The 23,349-nt window shown below is 39.0% G+C and overlaps 1 long non-coding RNA gene across 1 annotated transcript in view; it reads right to left on the bottom strand.

Annotated features, from left to right (window-relative positions):
• Positions 1-17,364, bottom strand: part of LOC140510663 (uncharacterized) — a 41,278-nt gene extending 23,914 nt beyond the window's left edge. The window contains exon 1 of the long non-coding RNA XR_011969326.1: positions 17,272-17,364. This is a non-coding gene — a long non-coding RNA (uncharacterized lncRNA). The remainder of the gene's footprint in view (positions 1-17,271) is intronic.
• Between the last annotated feature and the right edge of the window lie 5,985 nt (positions 17,365-23,349).

Genomic DNA, 23,349 nt, shown 5'->3' with positions numbered 1-23,349 from the left:
AAATTCTGAGTCACCTTCCTATCATGCTCTAAATCCCTTATATTCTTCATTTCCTATGATGCAGTCAGACACCAATAATTCATGCTCTATACTTTATTCATTCCTACAACTTTTCCAGTTCTTTGCTACAATAATCAATCAACAAACATTTATTAAACATTAAGCATTTTCAGATACAATGAAAGGTTAAAAAAAAAAAGACCCTAACCTCAAGGATCTCACATTAAAATGGCAAAGAAAGCATGGAAACACAAAAGATGCTTCCATAAATATTTTGACATACATGAAAATTTCCTTCCTATCTTTGACTTCCTCACTCCCTCAGCCTTTTTGTCTTTCTTCATTTTTCTCTCTCATCATTCCCCAGCAAAATCAATATATGTTCTAAGTCAATATATGTATATATATATATATTCATATATATATTCTAGATGTTATTCAAATGAGACAGTGATTTGGTAAAAAATGGTCTGTACCGTAACTGATTGATAACAAATGAGGAAAAAATGCCATTCTTCCCATTATGACAACTGAAGAAATTTCAATCAAAATGAAGTACAATAAAACAAATGATTAGAAAAACTAGACAAAAATGGGCTGAACTTAGAGTATAGTCAAGTGGATGCTTGGCTTTATCTTAGTTATTACTCAATCATTTCAATCATAACCAACTCTTTGTGACTCCATTTGGGGTGTTCTTGGCAAAAATACTGGAGTGGTTTGCCATTTTCTTCTCCCACAGATCCAGTGGATCTAATTTGTCAGGCAGCCAGAAGTAAAATGAGTTGCTAAGGGTCACACTGCTAGAAGAAAGAGTCTGAGTTTGTTTGAACTCAGGTCTTCCTGAATCCTGGTCCAATGCTCTGTGCACTGATAGATGCAAAAATGCCATAAATGCATTTCCAAAACATACTGCCTGTGCTCTGCCCATCATCCTGATAGACCCTCCTCCCCAGCCCTCTACACACACACACATATCCACACACACTGGAACCTTGGACTCTGCCCTTCGGATGTCAGATCTTCATTTTATTTTGCCTGGAAACAGATCTCCACATCCCTTCCTGGAGACTTTTTCTAAACTATGTCCCATACCCCCTCAACTCCCTTTTATGTGTTATCTTCTTTCAACAGAGCATAAGCTCCTACAGCACAAGAACTAACTTTCTTTCTCGTATTTGTATTTGCCATCACTTAACATAAAGCCTTGTTCATATTAAGCCTTAACAAATGCTTTCTTGGTCTATTTGTCTACCTACCTACTATCTATCTATCAGTTTGTCTGCCTGCCTATCTATCTGTCTGTCTATCTATCTACCTATCTATCCATCTGTCTGCATCCATCTGGTTATATCTCTTTCCATTCTTCATCATCATCATCATCATTTATTGATCTCTCTGCCTATCTATCTATCCATGTGCCTATATCTCTGTCCATCATCATCATCAGTCCATCTATCCATCTAGCTGGTTAGTTAGCTAGTTATCCATCTACCTGTCTGTTGGTTGGTGCATTGAACGAACTGAAACCAAGTTTGCTCCAAAGCACCAATTCCTGAGATTCCCTAGTTCCTTAAATCCAATCTGTCCTGTGTCATTCACTGCATCAACTGGGCAGATGCCTAGAAGTCATGGTGAGGTCCATGTCCCTTGGAAAACCTCCCTCATTCACAATAATACAGTTAGCAAAAGGTTTGTAAAACATTTTACAAATAACATATGATTTTATCTTTACAGGAATGCTTGGAAGCCGATGCTATGACTCTCCTCATTTTAGAAATGAAGAAGCTGAGGCAAACACATGTAAAGTGACTTGACCACGGTCCTACAGCTAACACCTGAGGCTAGATTTTAATTCAGGTCTTCCTGGCTCCAGGTCCAGTGTTCTCTACACTGTGCCATCTAGATTTTGATCTTGTATTCACTTTGGCCTTAACTCATTTTCACAGGCAGTTAAGTGGCACAGCGATAGAATTTTGGTTGGATTTTGAGTCAGAAAGAGCTGACTTTGAATCTTGCCTTAGACACTTACTAGCTGTGTGACTTTGGGCAAGTCCCTTAACCTCTCTGTGTCTCTGTTTCTTCATCTGTGAAATGGAGATATTAATAGGATTGTTATCAAGTAGTGATGCTTTGCAATTTGTCAACACATGCTGATTCGAGTCAGAGGGTCATGAAGTGGGCACTCTGGGGGCTGTACTCCTTGGCAAGGTGTTTTGGCCTGTGTGATTTCTTTTGAAAATGTTTTTTACCTCTGGAGTATTTCTCTAACCAGGGCTAGGGAACTTGCTACCTCAAGGCCAAAGGTGAATCTTTAGGTCCTCAAGTGCAGCCCTTTGAACGAATCCAAACTTCACAGAACAAATCCCATTAAAAAAAGGATTTATTCTGTAAAACTTGGACTCAGTCAAAAGGCCTCACCCAAGGACCTAGAAGGCCACATGCAATCTCAAGGCCATAAGTTCCCCACCCCTGCTTTAAACTATAATGCCTCTCATCCCACCTGCCCATCTTTTGCTACCTATTAACTAAATGTGAAAAACAAATGGAAGTTCTTGGGAGATGAACAGAACTGGAAGGATGACTAGTCATTAGTCACCCCATTCAAATCTTGGGAATTTTAGCAGCAGATGATAGGAGGAGATGGTGAGAGAAGAGGTGGCTGAAAAATTCCAGAACAAAGGCATACATAAGTCTAGAAAAGCTGCATCTAGCATTTTTTTCTCTTCTAATGACCTTTTTCTTCACCAAGTTCTTTGTGAGGCACTGTTGAAATTTAACTGTACAGAAGAAGCCTTGGTAACAGCATCACAAAAATGCCTAAGCCTGTGTATTTTTGTAGTTTAAAAACAAATGAAATGAAGTCAATCCCCTGAAACTCAGAAAAAGATATTATACTTGGGCATGAGAAAGGTGGGGGGAAATATATTTGGTCAGGATGGCTGAGCAATCAGAGGTGTTATGTTCAGCTCACAGTTTCCCCTGGAGGTGTGAGTTCATCTTTCACTCCTGACATCTCCCTTAGGGAGGCCGCATGGTACGGTGGATAGAGTATAGTTTTGATTCCTGGAGAACCTGGGTTCAAATCTTTCCTCAGATACCACAAGTCATTTAACCCTGAGCCTCTGTCTTTGCATCTGTACCATGGGGATAGGGGACTAGATGATCTTTAAGGTCCTTCCCAAAACTAAATATATGCTCCCATGAATGTGATAGTCTGTCCAATATTACCTTGAAGTATTGGTCCAACTTTTGTGAATTTCATGAAATGGACCATCCTGCTGAGTAGGGGCTGAGTTCTAGAGAATCATTTCTATAACAATTAACTCTAATTTTTTTATCCTTCAGAAAGAAGCTTGAAGAGAGAACTCTCAATTACATATTGCAGGGAATATTAAATCCTAGTCTCCTGACTAGAATAGTCGTGAAATTCAAATGTAATCTGGCAATGTCAGTCATGGTTTTCTCAGCACTCTGCTTTTTTTTCCTTCCATTTTTAAAAAAGAGAGGAAAAGAAAACTGTTTGAAAGTAATACAGCTCTAACAAAGAGATGTCTAACATAGAGGAAATACAATTTCCCCTTGACTCGCTATCATTAACAAGCAAATGAACTAACTAGAGATGCAGGTGTTTCCTGGGAAATAAGATAGAATTGTCAGGGAGTTTTCAGGGGATTCTGACAATGGGAAAGCTTTACCTGCGACCGGGGTGGTCTTTTTAATTCATTTCCTTCTAAGAGAATCTAATAGAAGGGTCCCTTCTCAGAGTTACACCAAAAGAAAGAGTGGGTTGTGACCAAGCCCCACAAAGTCCTTGGGGCAGGGAGTCAGACCAGTATGGAGCACTTCACTGGGTAAGCTCAGCGGCTTGCTTCATGAGTTTATGTTCAGCTCTGGTCCAGGTGGCAACCAGCCAAGTCTAAGAGAAAATGCCATTTTCCACCTTGCTCATCCTCAGTGGCCGGACCCAGCGAGAGCTCACACTCCTTCCTGGCAGGCGCTACCCCAGCTGCCAGGCTACAATTAGAGTGTGCTGGTGAATATGAGTTTGTTTCCATTAAATCACATTTAATTAAGAGGTGTCTGAGGCTCAGTCAACAGAACAACCCTAAACACCGTTTCTCTCATGGCTGGGACTTTAGTTGTTGTTATTTCTTGTTGTTGTTAGGGTTTTTTTTTTCATCTTTTATTAGAAACTTGGTTTTTACCATGTCCCTTTTTTACCCCCGTTCCACACCTGCATAGCCCTCCCTCACTCAAAACAAAGTCAAGTGCAAGTCATGTCATTATTTCTCTGATGGCATGGTCTTCTTTGGCAACAAAGGATGAACACACAGGGATCTGGGAATATACACAGTGCTGAGTGCATATTCTACCCTGGGGTTCAGGTCCTCCTGGAATATGTGTCCTGGAAAAGAAACTAAGTCTCAATATTCAGTACAGACATTTTTGACATAAGAAGCTTTGACTTTCCTCCTTGAACATCCTTCCCTCTGAGGGCCACTCAGCCCAGCAGGGTCCAGCATACACCTGGTTGGGCATTTAAAACTGTTTCATTAATTAAACAGGTTTACAGTGTGTTTCCTTCAAATACACTTCTCGTCTGTCTTCCATGGCATTTTATGTAACTTCGGCATTGCTAAATATCATTGGCTCCAGGTACTGAGATGCTGAATATTTAAGGGTATACCAATATACTTTGCTATACACTAAATCAATCAGTTTTCCTGTCATGGACCAGCAATTCCATCTTTACTTTGAAAGTTTGAAAGATCATGAACACCATGCCAAAGACAGCAAAAATTAGAATGTAGTGGTATTTATTGAGCATTTCCCAGTTCACAATTATCAATCTGGAATGATCTGAAATTATACTCCCTCCCTCAGAATAGGAGAGAGAGGAAAATTCACAAACTTCAAGTCACAATGTTGTGGTGGAATGGAAGTTCTTTGAAGGTATTGGGATTGTTTGCATCATTACTTGGTTGGTCGGTTATATCCCCATAATCTGACGTAGCACCTGGAACATTTTAGGTCTGTTCCTATAATTTCACAGATATGAATAACTCTCAGTGTGGAAACTCCATTCATCATAAAGCATGGGATGCTCCTCTACAATTTCTAGCCTACGGGGCCTTGGCAGGAACACTAAAAGATAAAATGATTTGAACTCATGGTTATTCAGCCAACATCGGTCAGAAGAAAGATTTGAACCTACGCTGTCATGACTCCCAAGACAGCTCTCTATCCACTATGCTGTATTTTCTAACACCTTAAATGCATGTTGTTGTTATTTCATGTATATTTTTGGGTCATACCTAAGTTCATTTGTATATGGAACTCAAAATGAGGTAATTACTTCTACAAATGAAGATCAGTTCCACAAATTATAGTTTTAGACTTGCTTTTTTTCATTTCTAATTTGGCATTTAAGTTTTAGTATTTAAGTTTATAATCTTCTTTTTTTCTCTTAACATGCATTTAAGTTTTAGTATTTATGTTTGTTTTTTTCTTATCATGTATTCAAGTTTTAGTATCTAAGCTTATAATTTAAAAAAATTTTAAGTAGTACCTACCTCACAGAGTTGCAGTGAAAAAAAACACTTGAAATAACATGCAAAATGCTTTACAAATGGCAAAGCTCTATGTAAATGTTATTTATATGTAAATTCTAGTTATTTTTTTTTGTTGTTATTATTTTTACAAGAGAATAAGTATCATCCATCAACTAAGCCACATGAGCATTTCTGTCTCTCTACCAGGAGGCTTACAACAATCCTCATCTCCTGACTGGAACTCAGCCATAGAGCAAAGAGAGAATATCCTTACTGGTTAGTACCTTTTTAATACATTCTCAATTCAAGATCAGCAGCTATTTGAAAGGCTTCCTCTGGTGGTAGCAGCATCTACTTATGCTCTGCAGTCCCCAAGGGGATTGTATCAGCACAGAGTTTTGCATCTCATAAAAACTGGATTCATTGGTCAGTCCACTCCTCCATGGCATGTAATCCACAAAACCACGGTCTCAGGGCTGAAAGAAACCTCAGAAGTCATGTAATCCAACTCATAACAAATGGCCATGCAGCTTTGAATGGAAAACTTCCATTGATGAGAAGATCCCTCCCCACTAAGCAATCCACCCATCCTCTTTTGGACAGCCCTGATGATTCCAAGGTTTTTCCTCACACAGAACTGAAATCTACCCCTCTGCTACTTCCATCCCTCCATGCCTTCTTCTATCCTGGGGGACTAGCACAGAAAGTCTTTTCCTCAGAACAGCCTTTGAAGCAGTTGAAGCAACTATCTTATATCCCTTGAGTATTCTCTTGAAAAGACTCAAGCTTTGAATTGGAGACAATCTCTTACAACAGCATCAGATGAAAGGAAATGAAAGGGAGAATATCAGTAAGTCCTGAGATGATCACATGACATCTTGTAACAAAAAATGGGAAACTGGTTAGGAGATGGAACTAAAACCACAAAATGAGAAGAATCCAAGAAGTTATAGAAGAATGCAACTCTGAATCTAGATAGTCTAACTAAGTGACCAAGCCATTAAAATGGGGAATGGTTTATTAGGAAAGCACTCTGTCAGATTCCAGAGCATTTTTATTTCAGTCTCTTCTATAGAACCAAGTTAGCAGAATGGAAGCTAAGAGTGGGGACAGAGGGAAGCATTGTGAAAGATGAAAGAGTTGATGGTTCTTGTGTTGAGGTTAGGCCTTGCTTAACTATGTTCTAAAATGAAAACCTTACCAAGGGCTGATGTGCCATGCTATGGAACAACTCTTCCTTTAGCTATTATTTGAAAATAGTAAAACTGACATTAAATTTTAAGGCATGCTCTCATAGGCTTTTCACAAAATCTACTCTGACTTCCCTAAAAATAATCTAAATGAGTGAAGACTGATGATTTCCCACCTCCATATCTTTGTCTGAAATATCATCTCTCCTTACTTCCACGTTAGTGATTCTCTGATTTCCTTCAAAGCCCAGCTTGAGGATGCCCTCATACATCAGGCTTTTCCTCATGCTGTTTACCATCACCACACCACTCCCAGTTGTCAGGAAATAATAATTAATTTTATAATTAATATAGAATTATATAACATATAATTAACATAAGTATATTATATCATGTCATATATAATTTTATAATTAAAATACAAGTTTGTATAAAAGCGTAATACTGGAGCTTTGACAAAGAAACATTTCCTGCTGTATGCAGTGTTATATTGCTGCCCCCTCTCTCAATGTAAGCTCCTGGAGGGCAGGGGCTATTTTGTTTTGGTCTTTATATTTCCAGGGGAGAACACAGTGCCTTGCACAGAGTAGGGACTGAATAAATGTGTTAAATTGGATATAACTGAATGACAAACGTAAAAGTGAATTACTATCAATGCCTGCATGAGCATGTATCCCCAGGGTTCTTCAATAGTATTTATTACTTTACTTAAGATCTTTTATTTGATTCTGAAGTGTTGTATTGAGAGAGAGTCAGCTGGGTGGCACAATGGATAGGGTACAGGTCCCAGAGTAAAGAAGACCTGAGTTCAGACTGTGCCTCAGCCACTTAGAAGCTGCATGATCCTGAGCAAGTCAATTCACCTCTGCCTCATTTTCCTCAAGTGTAAAATGGGGGATATTAACAGCACCCTCCTCTTAGGACCATTGTGAAGAACAAATGAGATAATGATTGTAAAGGAAAGCACTTAGCACTCTGCCTGGCACTTTGTAGAGGTTATATAAATGCTTAAGGTGGCACAGTGGATAGAGCACTGGGATTTAGAATCAGGAAGACTCATCTTCTTGAGTTCAAATCCAGCCTCAAACACTTAATAGCTGTGTGACCCCGGACAAGTCACTTTACCCTGTTTGCCTCAGTTTTCTCATCTGTAAAATGAGCTGGAGAAGGAAATGGCAAACCACTCCAGTATCTTTGCCAAGAAAACCCCAAATTGGGTCACAAAAAGTTGGACACAACTGAAATGACTGAATAACAAAAGTTCTCTTCCCCACCCTTCCCCCAGCGGCATTGTAATAATCTTTTGCTAAAGAGCTGCATTTTTCACTGTATCTTCTTTGGTTGTAACTACATTTCAGCAGTGGAGTTCCATGGCTCTGAGGACAAGAAGAATGCATACGTGGGCCATGTTAAGTAAACATATTTGCTATACAGAACAATCAAGAGAGTCCGGGCCACTCCATGAATTGTGAGCAATCGAAGGTGGGAGAGAATTTGTTCCAGATGATTGCAAACATATAAAAGTATTGGCACAATGTTCTTCCCTACAGCTCAGTTAAAATCTGTTTTCAAAATGAAATATGAAGTAGGAAATAGCCCTTCTCCATTATGACACCTTTAATTAAACAGAATTAAAATGTTTCTCTCATAAATGCATGCTTCTTTCAGCTAATAGAAAGATAGCTTAGGGGGTGAGAGGTTGGGAGGAGGTGTAAAAACGATAGTAGAGTCCTTTGAATGATTCTAAATACTAATACGTTAGTCCTGAAAGAAACTCTGGAGACAATCCAATGCAAAATTTTCCTTTTACACATAAGAACTGAGGCTCAACCAGTTTAGGCCCCTACTCCCATTTCCAAGGTCTAAAAGGCAGAAATTGGCCAAACCAGGAACAAAAGCCAGGACCCTTGATTCCTCCTTCAGAGTTCCTTCCACCATGTCTTACTATCTCTTTGAAAGACCTTGGATGGGTTTTCCATTTTGCTCTCTTGAAACTGACTAAGAGCAAAATAAGGCTGTACTCTACAGTTGAAAACTCCATCGTCAGATGCGAACTAGCCAGTGTAAAAACTTCCATTTTCCATCCAACTTCAGCGTCTACAGGAAGTCTTTCCTGGTCCTCCCCACCACCCCGCCCCTCCCACCCCCCCACACACACGCACACACAGCTGCTCAAAAATTACCTTCTATCTACTTATCTTGTCTGCACTGATTTATTTATTGTTCGCCCATTAGAATCTAAGCTCCTGGAGGATAAGGCCTTTGCCTTTATTTTGTATTTGTAGCATTCCACAGTGCCTGGCATTCAGCAAGCACTTTTAAAATGTTTGTCAATTGACTAAAAGAGATATATTTTTGTAAGTGGCATCAGAGAAATGTGAAGCATAATAATAATAGTAGCAAAAATAAGAAGAAGAAGAAAAAAAGATTTGGGAGCACAGCAAAGTGATCCTGCCAATGGCTAGTTTAGTATAGATGTTTTTGTTACATTTCTGGAAATTTTGGGGAATGGGGAGAAGTGACTTTGGACAATAATACCCTGTAAAGTGGAGGGCTGAGGAGAAGTGGGGAGCCACGTAGGGTGGAGTTTGGTGGAAACATTAGACCAATCAAGCTAAGAAACAAACAGAACAGCTCAGACTGCTTCTCAGGCCTGCCTATTTGGGAATTTCTCAGCTACCTACCCCGAATCTCAGGAAAGCTAGCCAATGTCCACACTTTCAAAGTTGCAAGACAAAAATAAAGCCTCTGGAGAAAAACAGAATATTTAAAAGGAACTTTTGAGGATGCAGCTGGTTGACCAGAGAACACACCAAACCCATAATCTCCCTCAGTTTATTTGTCAAAGTTTTGGAAAGAATTGGATATTCAGGGAAGGTAACTAAGTACCCCCTCTTCTTGAGCAGTGAAGTAATGAAAACATGACAATCTATTTCTGGTTTAGATTTTAAAATAGATTCTGAAATAACAAGAAGGCAGACAAGAAGCCCACTTTGGTAGGCATTCCTCTATCACATATTTCTTAACCTTTTGGAGGCATAGACCCCACTGGCAGTCTGATGAAGCCTTACAGACTCCTTCTTAAAAGAAAATTGTTTTTAAGTGCATAAAATAAAAATATAGGATTACAAGGAAACAAGTTCTATCAAAATACAACTATCAGAATTTTTTTTAAAATTAAGTTCAGGTTAAGTTAACCTAGGTTATGAACTTTTGATCTATAACTTTATTACAAAGTATAGCCAAGCACACTGTTGATGGACAGTGCATGAGCAAATTGAGACACTGCATTTGGCTAAGCACATGATGACACCACCAAGTTTATTATTATTATAGATTTAGAAATGGAAAGGATCCAACTGGTCAAGTCCAATCCTCTCATTTTGCAAAGGAGGAAACTGAGGTCTTTGAACTCACGCTGACTCTTAATTATCATGTTTTCCCTGTAACAGTTTCCACAAAACTTCCAAGCAATTCAATTTCCCACAAAAATCCAAACATCTTTATAATGTTCCTCTGAGACTGAGTCAATATCAATTCCTTTCTGGTTATGTAGTCCTAACAGGACAGCTGTAAGATTTAGAAGTCCTAACAAAACTAAATCCTTTAAATCCCCCTCCTGAAGATTAGATATCTGCCCATGAGTTTGGAGAAGTCTAATTTGAAGAAGTTGTAATCTCATTAATGCAGACTCCCCCGACAATGCTGATCACAACTCATCCACACCTTCTCCTCTCATGTGGCTCTTGGTCAAGACTTCCTATAAATCCTCCAGAAGGAATCCATTCAACTTGCTGAGGATTTTTCTCTAGATCAGGAGTGAGGAACCTGTGCTATAGAAGTCACATGTGGCCCTCTAGATCCTCAAGCACAGCCCTTTGACTGTGAAGTTTGGATTCAGTCAAGGAACTACACCTGAGGACCTAGAGGGCCATATGTGACCTCGAGCTCTCAGGTTTCCCATTCTCGTTCTAGATCAATCATTTTGTCAATCAGCAATTATATTGGCTATTATATGCCAAGCACAGGATCCCTTGACATTTCGTGGAGGCCTATGCAACAGGCAAGATGTCCATCAGTTATCACTTGTTCTTATTGAATGACTAGCTCACTTCCTTTTGCCTTTATGTCTCTGTTAAGATACCCTTTATATTGTTTCCCTGTCCAATTCTTCATTGTTTATACATTCAGTACCTTCTATCTACTCAGTAAATATCTGGTATATTCCTAGTTATTTAAAGGTTATCTTTCCTATTAGGATGTGGGTTCCTTCAGGGGAGGGACTATTTTTGCCTTTCTTTGCATACCCAGTGCTTAGCAAAGTGCCTGACATATAGTAAGCACTTAAATGCTTATTCACTAATGTCATGGCTAGCTCATGCCCACCACTAACCTTTGGTGATTTGGCAAAGTGAAGAGGGCATAACATTAGTTAGAATGTAAATTTAGGCCAAGTCATTGAATCTCTCTGGTCCTCAGTATATATGTAAAATGAGGGGGTTGGACTAAGACCACTTCCAATTCTAGATCCCCAAATGAATGCACTCACCATTAATTCCAAAAACATTTATTAAGAGTCTATTACAATATTCAAAGGACTTCACTAGATGATGAGGAATACAAAAGAAAAATAAAATATTACCACCTTTCAAATTTTGTATATTTATAATAACCCATCTTGGACCTAAAGAAGAGTTGAGAAAAGGTACTTCTCTCCCTTCATTAAAGAGGTGGAAGACTAAGGATGCCTAATACTGCATACACTGTCAGATATGATAAATATGTTCATTGGTTTTGCTAAACTGCTTGTCCTTTCTTTTCTTTTTTAACCTTTGTTACAAGTAATGACCCAATGGGAAGGGGAAAGGGAGTGTTATGTCTAGAAATGAATACAATTTAAAATAAAGGACATTATTTGTTTTAACCTTACAGATGGTAAAAGTTTGTGAAGATTATTTTCTTATATCTAAGTGGCACAGTGGATAGAGCACAGGATAGAATCAGGAAGACTTGAGTTAAAATCTTCCCTCAGAAACTTACTAGTTGTGTGACTCTAGGTACCTAGAACCCCTGAACCACTTTTGCCTTAGTTTCTTTACTGGTAAAACGGAGATAAAAATAGCACATACCTCCCAGGGTTGTTGTGAAGAACAAATGAGATTATGATTGTAAAGTGTTTAGTCCTATGTCTGGTGCATAATATGTACTATATAAATGTTAGCTATTATTATAAAACAGCAGGAAATTGGAGAGGGAACTCAAGTTTAAGGAAAGTTTGGCAGGAGAATCAACTGAGTCAAATTATCCTGAGGGTATCTAATGATGAAACTGGAAAGCAGACAATGAACTGATAAAAAAATGGAAAAGATCTGTAATAATTTCTATGACAAAATATTTTCTCCATCAACTGCAGAAGAACCATGACATTTAGACTCTAAAAGACATTGTCCCAAATGTGTTACATGAGAAAGTAGAAATAATCATAAATAAAACAAAGATGGGAAAAACAGCAAAACTAGATTAAGTACACAAGGAATTTATTGTTAGAGTTGGCATAATTTTGAGGATATTAAGGAAAACTCTAGTATATGATGATCCCAAAAAAGACCATTTTGGTTCCATATCTCATTATTATCTATCTGGATCATTGCACTAGCCTTCTTTCTGGTTTTCCTAACTCTGTTCTGTTCTTACCTCTAATGTAATCCTTCATGCCACTTCCAGATCAATATTTCTTAAAATCTACTCATTTAATTCCTCTACTTAAAAATCTTCCATGGTTCTCTATTCCCTAAGTAAATTTCAATGTCCTCTATAACCTATCATTCCAGCTGCATTCCATAGCACTTCTCTCCATGATTCAAACTAAACAACCCTTGACCACAAGAACACACGTGTATGCTCTGATTGAATAGTTCCCTTTGCCTGGAATTCAGCTCTCTCTTCCTTAAATTTTCTCTTTCACTTACATTTCTACCTATCTTTTAAAGCTCTAAAGCTGCCTCATCCACTGGACCTTCCCAACTGGTAATAACTTTTTCCCACAGATCTAAAACAGAGTTTTAACTAGTAATTTCTACATAAGGTGTCAGCTGGGTGGAGTAAACTTACAAGGGATCTGGAACACCACAATATCTCCTCAGTGCAGGGATAGGAGAGGAGGAAGTAGAGGAAGGATCATCCTGATTCTATTTTTTTTAACATTAACAATAACTTTAATCAAGCACATGTATCATTCCTTTAACCAAGTACATATATCATTCATTTAGTTCAGTGAATCAGCACCCTGAATTACAAAGAAAATACAGAGAAATCAAAAGATCAACAGACATGGCTTTCTCTGCCTGAATTCAACAGACAATTGGACTCCAGCTGTGTGACTTAGCAGAGAGGAAAGCACAACATCTGAGTTCTCAAAGCTGGGGAGTTCCTTAGTGGCTTCCCAGAATCCTCGTCTGACATTCAAGCCTTGTTATCAAAATGTAAGCCCCAAAGTAAAACCTCATCTTCAGAGTATTCATACCTTTTTAGAGCCAGAGGGCATAACCAGAGCCTCATTAACAAAAGATGTGGGCAGTCCTATAAATCTTCCCTAATCAAATCCCCTTAATGGGCAGGCCTGGTAATGGATGGGAAAGATCTGTAATCACATTAACAATACAAATACATATAAGAGTTTCTTTACCTAGAAACATTATATGTATTTGTATTGTTAATGTGATTACAGATCTTTCCCACCCATTACCAGGAGTTTCTGCTTAATTCCTTTTTTTCATGATCTCTTTTATTTTCCAATTTATTTATTTATTTTTAGTTTTCAACATTCATTTCCATGAGATTTTGAGTTTCAAATTACCTCCCCATCTCTCCACTCCTTCCACTCCAAAACACCATGCATTCTGATTGCCCCTTTCCCCAATCTACCATCCCTTCTATCACACCCCTCCTTCCCCTTATTCCCATCTTCTCTCTTTTCTTGTAGGGCAAGATAGATTTCTATAATCCATAATCTGTATTTCTTATTTTCCAGTTACATGCAAAAACAATTCTCAACATTCCTTCCTAAAACTTTGAGTTCTAACTTCTCTCCCCTCCTCCCTCCCCACCCATTCCCACTGAAAAGGCAAGCAATTCAATATAGGCTATATATGTATAGTTTTGCTAAAGATTTCCATAATAGTCATGTTATGGAATAGCAACTATATTTCTCTCTATCCTAATCTGCTTCCCCCCATTTATTCTATTATCTCTTTTGACTTTATCCCTCTCCAAAAGTGTTTACTTCTAATTACTCCCTCCTCTCATTTGCCCTCTCTTCTATCATCCCCCCACACTCCACTTATCCCCTTCTCCCCTACTTTTCTTTAATGTAAGATAGATTTTCATACCAAAGTGAGTGTGCATGTTGTTCCCTCAAGCCAAATGTGATAAGAGTAAGCTTCACTTTTTCCCTCTCACCTTCTCCTTTTCCCCTCCATTGAAAAAGCTTTCTCTTGCCTTTTTTATGAGAGATAATTTGCACCATTCCATTTCTCCCTTTCTCCTCCCAATATATTCCTCTCTCCCTTAATTTTATTTATTTAGATATCATCCCTTCCTATTTAACTCACCTTGTGCCTTCAGTATATATGTATATATATATATATATATATATGTGTGTGTGTGTGTGTGTGTGTGTGTGTGTCTGTGTGTCTGTGTGTGTCTGTGTGTGTCTGTGTGTGTGTAGAATTCCTCTAACTACCCAAATACTAAGAAAAATTTCAAGAGTTACAAATACTATCTTTCCATGTAGGAACATAAACAGTTCATCTTTAGTAAGTCCCTTATGATTTCTCTTTTCTGTTTACCTTTTCATGCTTCTCTTGATTCTTATGCTTGAAAGTCAAATTTTCAATTCAGCTATGGTATTTTCATCAAGAATGATTGAAAGTCTTCTATTTCATTGAATGACCATTTTTCCCCTTTAAGTATTATACTCAGTTTTGCTGGGTAGATGATTCTTGGTTTTAGTCCTAGTTCCTTTGACTTCTTGAATATCATACTCCAAGCTCTTCCATCCTTTAATGTAGAAGCTTCTAGACCCTGTATCATCCTTATTGTATTTCCACAATACTCGAATTGTTTCTTTCTGACTGCTTGCAATATTTTCTCCTTGACCTGGGAACTCTGGAATTTGGCTGCAATATTTCTAGGAGTTTTTCTTTTCAGATCTCTTTCAGGAGGTGATTGCTGAATTCCATCAATATTTATTTTACCCTCTGGTTCCAGAATATCAGCACAGTTTTCCTTGATAATTTCATGGAAGATGATGTCTAGGCTCTTTTTTTTTTATCATGACTTTCAGGTAGTCCAATAATTTTTAAATTGTCTCTCCTGTATCTATTTGCCAGATCAGTTGTTTTTACAATGAGATATTTCACATTATCTTCTATTTTTTCATTCTTTTGCTTTTGTTTTGTGATTTCTTGGTTTCTCATAAAGTCACTAGCTTCCATCTGCTCCATTCTAATTTTTAAAGAACTATTTTCTTCAGTGACCTTTTCAACCTCCTTTTCCTTTTCATTAATTCTGCTCTTTAAAGCATTCTTCTCCTCATTGGCTTCTTGGGTTTCTTTTGCCATTTGAATTGGCTTATTTTTAAAGGTGTTCATTTCTTCAGCATTTTTTGGGGTCTCCTTAAGCAAGCTGTTGACTTGCTTTTCATGATATTCTTGCATTGCTCTCATTTCTCTTCCCAATTTTTCCTCTACTTCTCTTACTTTGATTTTCAAAATCCTAAGCTCTTCCTGAGCTTAGGCCTGAGACCATTGCATATTTATTTTGGAGGTTTTGGATGCAGAAGACTTGACTTTTAGGTCTTCCTTTGAAGATATAAATTGTTCCTCCTCATCCAAAAGTATGGAAGAAAATACCTCCTTACCAAGAAAGTAACTTTCTATTGTCTCATTCTTTTTTCCCTTTTTTAGGCATTTTCCCAACCAGTTACTTGACTTTTGAGTTCTTTGTCAAGGGGAGGGTATACTCTGTGCACTTGTAAGTTCTCAGTTCCTCCAAGGTGGCACAATCAAGAGAGAGGAGTTTATTCCTCTCTTGGCCTGTGCTCTGGTCTTTGAGCAGGATTCCCTCTCTAGAGCCTCCACCAGCTCCACCATGCCAACACTCCTCCTCACCCCAGGGCCACCTCTCAGGCCTGAGATCCAGATCAGCTGCTCAATTCCCCTAGGGGCTTTAGGCCAAGGCTCCAACAACGGAAGCTGCAGCTGCCTGGGGCCAGGGCTAGACCACTGTGTTCCCTTCTTAGCCAAGTGAAAGAGCTTTCTCACTGACCTTTGAAGCTGTCTTTGGAGTTTGTGATTTGTGGAATCTGGGACCCACAGCTGCTGTCAGTGGAACCTTGAAGTCCACTCCAATCCTGTACTTGCCGTGGTGCTCTGCTGTGCTCCACTCTGCACCTAGCATGATAGACCTCTCCTGTCATCCTTCCAGGCTGCCTTGGGCGGGAAATTTCTTTCACTCTGTCATTTTGTGGCTTCTGCTGCTCTAGAATTTGTTTAGAGTCATTTTTTACAAGTATTTTATGGGTTGTGGGAGGAGAGCTTCTAGTGGTGCATCCTTCTACTCCACCGTCTTGGCTCCACCTCCCCATCTTGATTCTTATAGGAAAAGAAAGGGACAAATGTATCACTAGGACAATGCTTTCACCAACCTTTAAAGTTTTGGTTTTTCTGTTTGTTTTTCCATCACTGAGGCAAAGCCCAAATCATCCGTCCTTGTTTGTGTCTCTGTCTCTGTCACATAATACTTTGTTTTGCACCTGTCTAATGCATTTATCATTTAATGTTTTTGTAGTAGAGCTACTGCTTTAGGTGTCTTATTCCCCTTACTGGATAGGAAACTGCCTGGGTATGTGATCTAAACTTTTTATTTCCTCAACCTATTACCATTACCTGCACATAGTGCATATTTAGTGTTTATCATACTGTAATGATATCCCTGTGCCCTTTCTTGGAATGGATTATCATGTTCTTTTCAATTTTTGACTGAATCCTGAGCTTGGTCTAACTCTTTGAAGTTTGCTACTTACTATTACTGTTAAAAGATATTTTAAATAAGTATACTCTATAGTCTTAAGTAGCCATATTCTGAGGATTTCTCCCTTTCTATTCTGTGGCAAATATTTCATTTTCTAACTGACAGGGCCAGTTGTAATGAAATCAGTGCTGATTATTACATCTTGAGAAGAGATTAGATTGTGAGGTCCCTAAGGTAAGGGGCCATCTGTTGCCTTTCTATGTATCACCAGAGCCTAGCACTGTGCCTGCCACATAGCAGGCATTTAATAAATGTGTAGTGACTGACTGATATGTAAAGGGACCTCAGATCAATCCCCATATTCTTTATGTTCAGGAAGATTGCCAAAGTTCTCATAGGTAATATCTGAGGCGGAATTTGAGTCCAACTCTTTTGATTCCACAGCTAGTTCTCTTTCCATTGTACCACACTGCCTCCCTTATCTCCATTCTTACCCATGATGGATTTAAGACCCAGGGATATTCAGTAACTTGCCCCAGGACATCCAGGTGTTAAGTGGCAGAGGTTATTGCTGACCCAAACAATGTCTGAAAGAAAGAAGGAATAAAAGAAAACAGTCTGCTCATTGCATACAATATTATTCTGCATCTCTACAAAAATACATCAAAAAGCATTTCTTTAAAAAAAAAATATGGCATCTGTAGACAACTTGACAGAAAATAATAATAGTAATAACAATTGATATTTCCACAGTACTTTCATATTCACAAAATTCTTTATAGGCATGTTTTCCCTCTAAGCCTCACAACAGGTCCTGAGTTAAGTATTCCTCTTTTACAGAAGGGAAACTGAGTCTAAGGTCCCACAACTTGTATCAGTGGCAGAATTCAACTCTAGGTCTCCCTTTTCCCCCAGGCCAGTCCTCCCTTTACTACATTGGGTTGCCTTGGAAAGTGAAACTCACATGCTATAACAATCAGCAAAAAAAAACACCAACGTTATGTTTGAATTATTTCTCCACAATATCCAAACCTGCCTAGCTCTAGCAAAGGGAAAGTCCAGGTGTGAGGACTATAAACCCTGTGTATAGTCTCACATCTGACATTCTTCTAGACATGTAAAAAGTCTCCTGCTTCTAAAATATGAGACTTTCCAAAGGCAGAAAGAAAGCATGAGATTCCAGATAGTATCAGCCAGCTTCTGAACATCTGGAGTATGACAGTTTGCTCTAAGACTATCTGTCTGATGCTTCCCCTAACCAACAATGAGAACTGTAACTATATCTCAAGCCAGATATGGTACTGACCAGAATAAACCTCAATGCCTTAGCTGTCCTTGGATTACTTCCTGAACAGCAACAGAATTAGGCTTAAAAGGGCTTGTAAAAGACATAGCAAACTCAGCCCTAAGATCGAATCTGAGACCTCGGGAGGAAAAAAAAAAACCTCCCTTACAGGCAGCAAAGCAGGCAGCTAGGTGCCTGTCATTTAGTATAATTTTCTGGCAAACCTAAGTATTAACCCTTTCATAACAAATGCTCACATTGACTTCTCCCTTTTCATATTTAATTTAATTTAGAACAGCCAATGTGGAATGAGGATTATCTTTACAAAAATACTCAGATTTAAATCCCAGGACCACTTTGAACAAAAAGCTCCCCTTTGGTAAGTCTGTTTCCTCATCAGTAATGACAAGTCTTTAAAAATTGCTTTAAGATTTGCAAATCACTTTACAAATACTATCTCATCTGATCCTTACAACAACCCTGGGAGGTAGGTGATATTATTAGCCTCACTTTAGAGATGTGGAAATTAAATTTAGATAAGTTAAATAATTTGTCCAGGGTTACACAGACACCAAGTGTCTGAAGCTGAATTTGAATTCAGGTTTTCCTGATCTGAGGTTTAATGCACTTTATCCACTGTATGTGAAAGCTGTATGATCTCCGAGGTCTACCTCAATAATCCTATCTGAAAAAGGTGCAAATCTAGCACTTCATCACAAGGCAAAGAGAATGTACAAGAGTAAAAGGAGACAAAACAAAACCGACAGAATTAAGGTCAAATGTCTAGGAAGAAATCTATAAAATGCAGAATAAAAAAATAAAAGAAGTTACCAGCCTCCAACTCAGATCATTGCTTAGAGAGAGATGGCTACATAGAACCTTGAAGTCATCTGTTTCAATTCCTTCATTTGCATATGAAATTGAGGGTCATAAAGGTAAGGTGAGTTACCCAGAGTCATACATCTATACATCTATACATGTATATATCTATACATCTCATGCATCCTAGAATCAGAACCCAGGTCTTTCTGACTCCAAGTCCAGAGCTCTATAAAGTAAATTTTATCATCAACTCCTAATATTTGAAACACTTCTCTTAATTACACCAATTGGAGGTATCCTTCCACCCCAATAAAGTTATAGGGAAATCTCAAACAAATATAATTTTAGGGAATGTTCCATTTACAATCACCCTGCCTCCTTTTAATAGCACCAGAAGTTTTGCTCTAAGGGATCTTGGAGATCATCTCTCTCCCCTCCTCTCATTTTAGAAAGGAGATCAAGCCCAATGTAGCACATGAAATAAAGGCAGAGAGTGATTTTGAACCCAGGTCTTTGGACTACCAAACCCAGCAGCTCTCTCCACCATACCACCCTGGAATCAATCCACACAGTAGGCTTTCTCCCTCACTGATCTAGGCAGGATATGCATCAGCCCCTCAACACCAGCACTGAAAGACCCAAATCCCCGCAAAGGCTGAAAAAAGGAGTTTCTAAAATCTAGAATGACCAAGGGAAGGGCAATTGTAGTATTTCTGGAAGCCAAAAGGCAGCTATTACAACATCGGAAGTATTTAGGACTCAGTTGCTTTCAATGTGCCAAGGACAATACCAGTGTTCACCAGATGCTTTATCATAACAAATAAGACTTTTGCCTGGCTCACAGATTTCTTTGTCTAGACCAGACCTGCACACCTTCCCAGCCCCGCCACCACACACCTGGGACTAAAGTTAACTAGATTTCTGAAGATGAAATGGACATGTGGGATCAGTCAGGGTCAAGATTTTGCACGGAGGGCAGGGATGAATCCCAATCACCCCTTAACATCTTTAGTCTGCAGTGGGAACAGCAACCAGAGGGTGCAGTAAGGAGAGAGGGAGGTTTTCCCTGTAAGAGGAAGTCATGGTTACCTTAAACTACCCTCATTTCTGCTTCTAGGAGATGTAACACACAGATTGCCTGTAACCATAGCAATCAGCTCAGCTGTGAGAACCCTCATTGATTCCAAGCTCAGAGGCAGGAAAAACTAACAAACCCTATTGCAAGCAGGAGAGTCCAGGCTGGTTTGGGTTTTGCCAAAACCATATCGGTGAGATTTCATAGACCTCTGGGGCACTTTCCCACTCTCTGACTCTCACTGGCTTCCTCTTGGCTCTCAAGTACAATGTTAATCTCATTTTCTTCCACTAATAATGATTACCTTGTTTCCAAGACTATTTAAAGAGACCAGTACAAAACACAATCCCTCCTATGTAAAAGGAGAAAGAAACCCAGTCTGTGAACCACGAAGTCCTGTTCTACCCCTCCATCTTGCCTTGGTTAATTTTGTAACAGAAGTGATATAGCTTAACATTCTCTTCTCTCAAGGGCTCAACTCAAGTCTTCAGACATTGGTTTCATACTTAATAGGTGTCAGGCATCATGCTGGATGTCAGCACAAAAGTGAATAGATGAATGAAAAAGCATTTATTAAGTGCCTACTATGTGCTGCGCATTCTCCTAAGCATTGAAAATACAAATACAAACAAGACCATTCCAGCTCTCAAAGAGGTTTCTATTCTAATGGGGAAGAAAATATAAAAGGGTATTGACCAAGAGACAAAGAGGTATAGGAGGTACATACAGCTTGGAGGGCCTGGTTCTGGCCCAGTATCTCAAGGACAGGGACCAGGTTCTGCTGGGACAGCTAGAGGGAAATAGCCCCTGCCCTTGTGTAGCTTACATATTAACAGGGGAAAACAATTAAGTGAAACTACCAAAGGGGAAGAGAAAGATAGATTACTCCTATGGTGCAGGGAAACCAGGTTCTGGTTCAGATGAGGCAAAGCTCTGTGTCCCAGGAACAGAGTCCAGGTTCTGGCAGGAGGAGGATGAGTAAGATGGACAGAGAAGCAATCTTTGCCCTCAACTAGCTGACTTCTACTAAAGGGATACACTATGTTTACAATATAACAGAATTATATAGAAGTGACAATTAAGTAACAGAGGGGATAGTGCTTTGGATCCAGAGTCAGGAGGACCTGAGTTCAAATCCAGTCTCACATATTTAGTATCTGTGTAAACCTGGGAAAGTCACTTAACCTCTCTCTGCCTTGGTTTCCTCATAATAATTCCAGCACTCAGAGTTGCTCTGAGGATAAAATGAGGTGTTTGTGAAGTACTTTACAAATCATAAGGCTCTACATAAATGCTAGCCATTATTATCATTATTATAAATAATATTCCGTAATTTGGAAAAGGAGTAAATGAGGTAATCATAGTTGAATTGAGCCTTGAGGAGAGCTAGTGGTTCCAAGAGGCAGAGGTGAGGAGGGAGGGCATTACAGGCATAGTGTCTGGGTTCAAACACATACTCCACCAACTACTCACTATATGGTTTGAGTAGGTCAGTCACCTCTCTGAGCCTTAGTTTCTCTCTCTATAAAATGAATAAATTGGGCTAAATGACCCCTAAAGTTCCTTCCAACTCTAACAATTAGAAATTCTCCCTTTTCAGTAGAGAGGTAGGGATCTATGTAGCATAAACTGTCAGACATAATGCTTGTTCATCTTGCTGAAATGTTTTTCTTCTTTACAAGAGAGGGCTCATTTGTGTGGTAAGGAATGGGGCAGGAGTTGGTTTATCCAGAAATGAGTGTTGCAAAAATAAACCTTCTTCAATAAAATTTATTTCTTAAAAAGAATAATAATGCTGTTTAGATGGATACCACTTTGAAATTTTGAAAACTAAATTTAGTATCATGAAAGTTCATTGCAAATGTTAGCGATCAAGCCGTTACCAGGAAAAACTGACTGAACAGAGCTAGTGAGATCACAACCTTTCATTTCCACCAGACTTTCAACAAACAGGACAGATTCCCCTGCTATGAGATGAAAAGTGATCCTTAGTTTAAACCAGCCTGTTTTGCTCTTGTCTGTGTTGCTATTGACAATGATATTGAAATAATAAAAATTAGAGAAACTACAATTATTTGTTCTGGCCCATTTTCTAAAAACAATGATGTTATATGGGTGATTCAAAGAATTACTAGGATAGCCTTATATGTGAAATAAGTCTCATATGGTCAAATCCACCAATAGCACTGATGCTGCTGCTTAGTCATTGCTGTGTCTGTGACCTCATTTTGGGTTTTCTTGGTGAAGATACTGGAGTGGCTTGCCATTTCTTTCTCCAGCTCATTTTACAGATGAGGAAACTGAGGCAAATAAGGTTAAGTGACTGGCCCAAGGTCACACAGCTATTAAGTGTCTGAGGCCAGGCTTGATCTCAGGAAGATGAGCTGTCCTTACTCCAGGCCTGGCACTCTCTCCTCCACACCACCTAGCAACCCCAGTACTGCTACTGCTATTGCCTTAACCCCTAGAGGTATTAGTGGAGGGAGGAGGCACTGCATAATTGATGGACGAATGTTTAGGGGTGAGAATGCCCTGGAGCAAACCATGCAATTGGAAAGTAAGCCAGCCAACTGGCAATTCCAAGCATGAATAGAAGAGACAGCTCCAGATATACAGGACTCTCTTCTTGCATTTAACGTGGAAAGTGTATCACTTGACTAAACAAGGATTCACCGAGGCTGAATTTGCTGAGGAGAGGAAAGAGAGGAATACACATTTGTCTTGTTTGGGTTTACAATTCCAAATGCAAAACATTCTAGGTAATCCTTGAAAGAATTGGATGGGTGGAGAAGGGAACTGCTCTTTTGTTTGTGTGTGTGTGTGTGTCTGTATGTGTGTGTGTTGTGTGTGTGTGTGTGTTTGTATGTATGTGTGTGTGTGTGTGTGTGTGTGTGTGTGTGTGTGTGTGTGTGAGAGAGAGAGAGAGAGAGAGAGAGAGAGAGAGAGAGAGAGAGAGAGAGAGAGAGAGAGGAATTCCCAGTGAGGAATTCCCAGTGAGGGATTCCCAGTGAGGAAGCTCCTTCTACCAATCAGGTGTGCACCTACTCCAACAGAGACTTAGTCACACAGTCAGTATATGTTCTTCCTAACTCTGACACCAGTTCTTTACCCAAAATAATTTCCATGTTTGTAGATATGTACACACATATATAAGTATATGAAGAATTCAAAAAACTAGCAATTCTGACACCTAGGGAAAGGACTACAAAATATTCCTGCCCAAGGTAATTACTAAGACAAATTCAGTCTCAGTGACAGAGATCTCCAAGAGTGACCTTGGACCTCAGGACACTGAACGCTTTGACGAGGGAAATCTCAAAGACATTGCCCTGTGGAAACAAAGATTCTTCAATTGAAGTAGACCATAAGATCATTGCAGGAGATGATATG

This window comes from Notamacropus eugenii, chromosome 6 (genome assembly GCF_028372415.1).
Source record: "Notamacropus eugenii isolate mMacEug1 chromosome 6, mMacEug1.pri_v2, whole genome shotgun sequence".
Lineage (NCBI taxonomy): Eukaryota > Metazoa > Chordata > Mammalia > Diprotodontia > Macropodidae > Notamacropus > Notamacropus eugenii.
Note: the sequence above shows the minus strand (reverse complement) of the source record. Positions and strands in the feature narration are given on the sequence as shown.